Genomic DNA, 8,184 nt, shown 5'->3' on the forward strand with positions numbered 1-8,184 from the left:
GGAAAGTCTAAACCTTGTCTGTGGTATTTCGAGTAGGATTCAATGATTGAATGACTGTGACGAGCTTCAAACTCGCGATTGCTGGGTGTAGTGACAGAACGCAAAAGGATAGTAAATCCTATTCCAGTATGATCGAGAACCGACAGATGAATAGCCGTGCCGTGACAGGGTGCATTGACCATGTTCACTGAGAAGATAGGATGTGACCATTGACAAGGGTGATGCCTCCAGACGATTAGCCGTGCCGTGACAGGGCATTTGGATCATTTTCTCCCTTACTCACGTAAGGTATTACTTGGACGACCCAGTGCACTTGCTGGTTAGTTACACGGAGTTGTGAACCATGGTCTTGGCATCATGTTTTTGGCGCCATTTCCAGGGAAAGAAAGAGCAATGAATTTTACATAATTAAATGTAATCACAATTTCTGCGCACCAAGTTTTTGGCGCCGTTGCCGGGGATTGTTTGAGTTTGGACAACTAACGGTTCATCTTGTTACTCAGATTAGGTAATTTTCTTTTTATTTTGTTTTCAAAAATTTTTCAAAAATCCTTCAAAAATTTCTCATCTGTTTTCGAAAAAAAAAAGTTTTAAAATAAAAATGTTTTCAAAAATATATTTTTCTTCAGAATTTTTAAAAATGAATTCTAGTGTTTCATGAAACATGTTGAATCCTATCTGGCCATACCCAAACTGCTTTGGGATTGGTCTTCAACTAATCACCTCAATGGAGCCATGTCCAATTCTTTTGGATAGGGCATGTTAGGCTTGTCATGTCTGAATTACACTCATATTTTTATTAAAGCTTGACTGGCTATTAAGCCATGCCTGACCCTTTGATTGGAGCTTTAGGACTAACATGGCAAGATTCCTGGAATTCATATTAAAAATTTTGGAATCCTTATTTTTATTTTTCACAATAATTTTCGAAAAAAAATTAAAAGAAAATACAAAAAAATTAGAAAATCATAAAAATAAAAAATATTTTTCATGTTTCTTGTTTGAGTCATGTGTCATGTTATAAGTTTGGTGTCAATTGCATGTGCATCTTGCATTTTTCGAAAATTTCATGCATTCATAGTGTTCTTCATGATCTTCAAGTTGTTCTTGGTAAGTCTTCTTGTTTGATCTTGATGATTTTTTGTTTTGTGTTGTATGGTGTTTTTCATATGCATTCTTGAATTCTTAGTGTCTAAGCATTAAAGAATTCAAAGTTTGGTGTCTTGCATGTTTTCTTTGCATTAAAAATTTTTCAAAAATGTGTTCTTGATGTTCATCATGTTCTTCATAGTGTTCTTGGTGTTCATCTTGACATTCATAGCAGTCTTACATGCATTCATTGTTTTGATCCATAACTTTCATGCATTGCATCATTTTTCTTGTTTTTCTCTCTCATCATAAAAATTCAAAAATAAAAAAAATATCTTTCCCTTTTTCTCCCTCATAAATTCGAAAATTAGATTTGACTTTTTCAAAAAATTTTAAAATCTAGTTGTTTTCATGAGTCAAATCAAATTTTCAATTTAAAAATCCTATCTTTTCAAAAAAAAAAATCTTTTTCAAAAATCAAATCTTTTTCATTTTTCTTAGTTATTTTCGAAAATTCTAAAAATATTTTTCAAAAATCTTTTTCTTATTTTTATATCAAATTTTCGAAAATAACATCACCAATTAATGTTTTGATTCAAAAATTTCAAGTTTGTTCTTTGCTTGTTAAGAAAGATTCAAACTTTGAGTTCTAGAATCATATCTTGTGATTTCTTGTGAATCAAGTCATTAATTGTGATTTTAAAAATCAAATCTTTTTCAAAAACTAATTTCAATCATATCTTTTCAAAAATATCTTCTTATCTTATCTTTTTCAAAATTTGATTTCAAAATATCTTTTCTAACTTCTTATCTCCTTATCTTTTCAAAATTGATTTTCAAATTTGTTTCAACTAACTAACTAACTTTTTGATTGTTTCTTATCCTTTTCAAAACCACCTAACTAACTCTCTCTCTAATTTTCGAAAATATCTTCCCCTCTTTTTCAAAATTTCTTTTTAATTAACTAATTATTCTATTCTTATTTTAATTTTCGAAAATTACTAACATTTTTTTCAAAAACCATTTTCAAAAATCACTAACTCTTTTTCAAAAATTATTTTCGAAATTTCCCCTCTCTCATCTTATTCTATTTATTTATTCATCTACTAACATCTCTCCCTCACCCACCAAAAATCCGAACCCTCTCTCTCTCTTTCTGAGTTCAGATTGGATCTAGTTACTTTTAGGGATGTTTTCATTAGTTTTTATGTTAAATTCACATTTCTGGACTTTTCTATGAGTTTGTGTGTTTTTCTGTGATTTCAGGTATTTTCTGGCTGAAATTGAGGGACTTGAGCAAAAATCAGATTCAGAGGTTGAAGAAGGACTGCTGATGCTGTTGGATTCTAACCTCCCTGCACTCAAAGTAGATTTTATGGAGCTACAGAACTTGAAATGGCGCGCTTCCAATTGCGTTGGAAAGTAGACATCCAGGGCTTTCCAGCAATATATAATAGTCCATACTTTGGCCAATAATAGATGACGCAAACTGGCGTTTAACGCCAGATCTCTGCCTAATTCTGGCGTCCAGCGCCAGAAAAGGATCCAAAACCAGAGTTGAACGCCCAAACTGGCACAAATGCTGGCGTTCAACTCCAAGAAGGACCTCTACACGTGCAACACTCAAGCTCAGCCCAAGCACACACCAAGTGGGCCCCGGAAGTGGATTTATGCATCAATTACTTATTTCTGTAAACCCTAGTGACTAGTTTATTATAAATAGGACCTTTTACTATTGTATTAGACATCTTTGGACGCCTGGTTCTTAGATCAGAAGGGCTGGCCATTCGGCCATGCCTGGACCTTTCACTTATGTATTTTTAATGGTAGAGTTTCTACACTCCATAGATTAAGGTGTGGAGCTCTGCTGTTCTTCAAAGATTAATGCAAAGTACTACTGTTTTCTACTCAATTCATCTTATTTCGCTTCTAAGATATTCATTCGCACTTCAACCTGAATGTGATGAACGTGACAATCATCATCATTCCCTATGAACGCGTGCCTGACAACCACTTACGTTCTACCTTCGACTGAATGAGTGTCTCTAAGATCTCTTAACCAGAATCTTCGTGGTGTAAGCTAGAATGATGGCGGCATTCAAGAGAATCCGGAAAGTCTAAACCTTGTCTGTGGTATTCCGAGTAGGATTCAATGATTGAATGACTGTGACGAGCTTCAAACTCGCGATTGCTGGGCGTAGTGACAGAACGCAAAAGAATAGTAAATCCTATTCCAGTATGATCGAGAACCGACAGATGAATAGCCGTGCCGTGACAGGGTGCGTTGACCATGTTCACTGAGAAGATAGGATGTGACCATTGACAAGGGTGATGCCTGATGACAAGTCATCTTAGCCTATTTTAACTAGTCTTTTTCTTTTGTTTTCATTAGAATTATGCACTTTCTTGAGCTACAAGCAAGCCAATTAGGTAGATTTTCATGTTTCCTTTGATTTAATCAACCATGTATGAATTCATGCTATTTCATGAGGTTTTATACTATAATTGTCACATATTATGAAAGAATGAATATCTCATGATTTCAAGCATAGCTTTGATGTGTTTGGTTGATTAATGATAGGTGAAGCTTATCTAAAGAGCCGCTTTGAGACATGACACTTAGAGTCGAGGCCAAAGCACAGAAACTATAAGCTGCTTCAAGGTGATTACATATAAAGAGATCTCCATGATACCATTTGGATGAAAATCCCAAGACCTAAGACTCCCAATATGTGAGGACTAATAAGCACTGAAACCCTTGCAAGAGCACATGATTTAGAGTTCACCCCACTGTACCTGATCACTTCACTCACTGGACTTTACAAGTTATTCATCAATCCATCTTAATTGAAAGAACCTTGGAGTATAAATTTATTTCTTGCTTGAGGACAAGCAAGCTTTAAGTTTGGTGTTGTGATGACAAGTCATCTTAGCCTATTTTAACTAGTCTTTTTCTTTTGTTTTCATTAGAATTATGCACTTTCTTGAACCACAAGCAAGCTAATTGGGTAGATTTTAGAATTGAAGAAATTTTGTTTCAATCTCATCCTTGGATCTCTCTGTTTATTTACTGCTTAATTGAATTTCAGTTTGGGTTAATTGTTCTTCATCTATTTTCTTTGCAATTTACTTTTCCCTTGTAATTGTTCTTGTTGGATCAAGGAAGGTAGTGAGATCTAGACCTGGTTTTCTAGTCTCTGGACCCCTGAGATCTGAAATCCCAATTTACATTCTGTTTACTGTTTTCATGTTCATTTACTTTTCTGCTTCAAGATCCAATCTAACCCAAACCTTCTTCTACTTCTCTGCTTGATGCAATTTACTTTTCCTTGTTTAAATTCTGCAAATCCAATCCCCAATTCCCTTTACAATTCCAGCCGTTTACATTTCTTGCACTTTAAGATTCCGCAATTTACATTTCTTGCATTCTAAGTTTCTGCTATTTAATTTCTTGTTCTTTAAGATTCAGCACTTTAATTCCCTGTTCTCTTTACTTCCATGCAATTTAATTTCTGCAAATCACAAAACACTCAACCAAATCTTGATTCGCTTGACTAAATTAACCACTAAGCTAAAATTGCTCAATCCTTCAATCCCTGTGGGATTGACCTCACTCCCGTGAGTTTTTATTACTTGATATGACCCGGTACACTTGCCGGTTAGATTTGTGTGTTTTGGGAGAAATTTATTTTTCACCAAAATAACTCATCAATGCCTCCAGACGATTAGCCGTGCCGTGACAGGGCATTTGGATCATTTTCCCGAGAGAAGACCGAAAGTAGCCACTGACAATGGTGATGCATTACATAAAGCTAGCCATGGAAAGGAGTAAGACTGATTGGATGAAGATAGCAGGAAAGCAGAGGTTCAGAGGAACGAAAGCATCTCTATTCGCTTATCTGAAATTCTCACCAGTGATTTACATAAGTATTTCTATCCCTATTTTATTAATTACTTTCGAAAACTCCATTATTATTTTATATCCGCCTGACTGAGATTTACAAGGTGACCATAGCTTGCTTCATACCAACAATCTCCGTGGGATTCGACCCTTACTCACGTAAGGTATTACTTGGACGACCCAGTGCACTTGCTGGTTAGTTGTGCGAAGTTGTGAACCATGGTATTGGCATCATGTTTTTGGCGCCATTACCAGGGAAAGAAAGAGCGATGAATTTTACATAATCAAAGTGTAATCACAATTTCTGCGCACCACTTATGAATTTGAAATATCTGAGATACGAGGTTCCCTGGATTAAGTGTCGTGGCTTGCCACCACGTGTACCAGGTTGAAAACTCGATACTCTGTTGACCCTACGACGTAAGTGTGTGACCGGGCACTATATAAATTTCTGGGAATGTTACCCCCATTGAGTAATATTGATTATTTGAGAAAAAGCTATGCATAGACTCTTGGGGATGCACGTCGGGGGACAGTCTAAGTACAATTCAGACTTGTCGGGTTGGCTGGATAACCGACAGATGAGCCTCATCAGCCATAGGACAGGCATGCATCATATGCATTTGTATGTTTTGCTTGAGTTTGAACTTGTTTTGGTTTGCCTAATTGCTAAACTGTTCGTAACTGCTACTTGAACTATTTGCTGTAACTGCTGCCTACTTGTGCTTTTCTTGTCTGCCTTGCCTGTGTTTGCCCTGGCGTGCTACATTTGAGATTGAACTTTGGTGCTGAATTAATGATTGTGTTGTTTGATTGCGTGGTTGGTTTCTGATTGAGATTTTCTTATAAGAAAGGAAATGTTTTGGATTTCCGAAAGATTAAACATTGTTTCTTTGAAAAGGTTTTGAACGATTACCTATTGGTCTTTTAAAAGATTCATAAGGTAATGATAATCACTGAACTTGAAAATAGTTTTCCTATTAAATATCTTCTTATGACAACTTTGAAACTCCATGGTGAGACCGTGTGGTTAGGTTCTCACCGCCCTACAGCTTTACTTTTCAAGAACCGAATGAAGAAGCACTAAGAAGAGTTATACTGCGTTTGGTTTATATGTTGTTGTATTAATTAGATTATTTTCTTCCATTGTCTTTGTTATTACAAGTTTGTAAGAGGGATAGGAGTTGTATGTTTATATGTTTATTATATTACGAGATAATATAGAAAGAGTCTTGTATATGAATCTATGTCTGCTTGTATTTTTCTTAAGATAAAGTATTTATTTTTTGGTTTTTAAAGGAATCAGCGATACAGTGTCGAGTCACAGGCTCCTATTTTAATATTTAGTATGTAAGGTAGTCGTAATACTTCTTGCTATCAAAGTAGCGCAGTCGGAAGCGTGATTTCTGATAGTAAGGGTGTTATATCTTCTACCACTACTCTCTTCTCTCTATCACTCCTCCCTCTGCCACCGCCGTTATCACCACTCTTTGTCACTCATTTAGATCTGTCGCCCACTACTACAACGGTCGCAGTGCCTTTGCCATACAGCTCTCACGAAAACAACAAAATTACAGCGTCGTTGCCATTTAACCCTCACGAGATAGCAAGTCGTCACGCCATCACAGAGTCGTCGTCGTCAACCCTTCGTGACCCAGCAATTCGCAGTGCTGTCGTCGTCCATCCCTTGCGACCCAGTATCTCGCAGCACCGACCCCTCGCAACATAAGAACACTCGCAGCATCGTACCTACTCGCCTTCTGCCTTTTTACAACTGCCATGACTTTCCAGCAACTCGTAGCCGCCATTACCTTCTTCTGCCTTGCTATTGTCATCACCCCATCTGTCTCATTCTCTTGATTTTTTTTTAATTTTGGTTGATTGTTACTATGATTACTGCTTTTGTCTTTTTCTGTCATTTTTTTAGATAGATAAATAGTTATTGTTAAGAAATTTATCAAGATCTTTATGTTAATTATAGATGATGATGGTGATGATGATGAATTTGATAGTGGTAGTGATGATGGTTGTAGATGATGGTAGTGGTGATTGTGGTGTTACTGATGCGGGTAAATTTAGTATTTTGATATGAATATAAATTTAGTATATTGTCTTTTTTTTTTTTTGAACAAGACAGCTCAACACAATAAAGTGGAGCGACAAAGACAAACAGAATAAAATAGAAAAATAAAAAGAATATAAAAATCACATTGTTATTTCCGACATTATCATCAACAACAAAAGGAATCTACTCCACTCTAAAGGAGTTACTAATAGTTTCTTCAATACTTGTTTCCTTGTTCTGAAAAATTCATATGTTCCTTTTCATCCAAACATTTTAGATAATTACAAAAATACACACCAACTATTTCTTGTGCACCTCCTTCCTATTGTGAACACTTGTCCAACTCTCAAAGTATTTTTTTAATGTATAAGTTTATGTCTATGCATGTATGTATGTGTTGTTATATCTTTATGTTTTTGTCCATTACTTTGTGTCTATTGTTATCAAACAAAGCCTTATGAATGATTTTGTCAACGTTCTAAATATTTATAGGTAGAAATATTTTTTTTTGTTTATAAATGCATTAAAATTAAATATTTTTAAAATTTTATATTGTAAAATCTAAAAGATTTTATTTTGGATTAATTTTGAAAAGACCAAAATACCTTTTTGGAATTAATGTGTTGTTTAACGAAATTAGAATGTGAAAATTTTTAAATTTATTTTTAAAAGACTGAGATGCACTTTTAGGTAATTTTAAATGACTAAAATATTCGCTGTAAGGTTATTTTACTGAATTAGAAAAAAGAAATTTAAATTTGGCTTTAATAAATATAAATACACTATTTAATTTGGTATTAATTTTAAATAGTAAGATCTCGTTTAAGTCTTCAAATTGTTTAAGTGAATTTGGATACAAAATTTTAAATCTCAATTAGCTACCGATTTACGAGTATGAACAACTAATCCAATATAACAGTAAAATTTAATACTTAAAAACAATTTTGTTTATTGTTATAATATACGGACACAACACGAGATACGATACAATATAAGATATATCGACATACGAATTTTAAAATCTTATAAAACACAGAGACACGCATACATATAAAATATAAAGTATTTTTTAGATAAATCGTAATGATATTTTGATATTTTATTGATATTAAAATATAAATTAAATTTT

The sequence above is a fragment of the Arachis ipaensis genome, chromosome B06 (assembly GCF_000816755.2).
Source record: "Arachis ipaensis cultivar K30076 chromosome B06, Araip1.1, whole genome shotgun sequence".
Taxonomy (NCBI): Eukaryota; Viridiplantae; Streptophyta; class Magnoliopsida; order Fabales; family Fabaceae; genus Arachis; species Arachis ipaensis.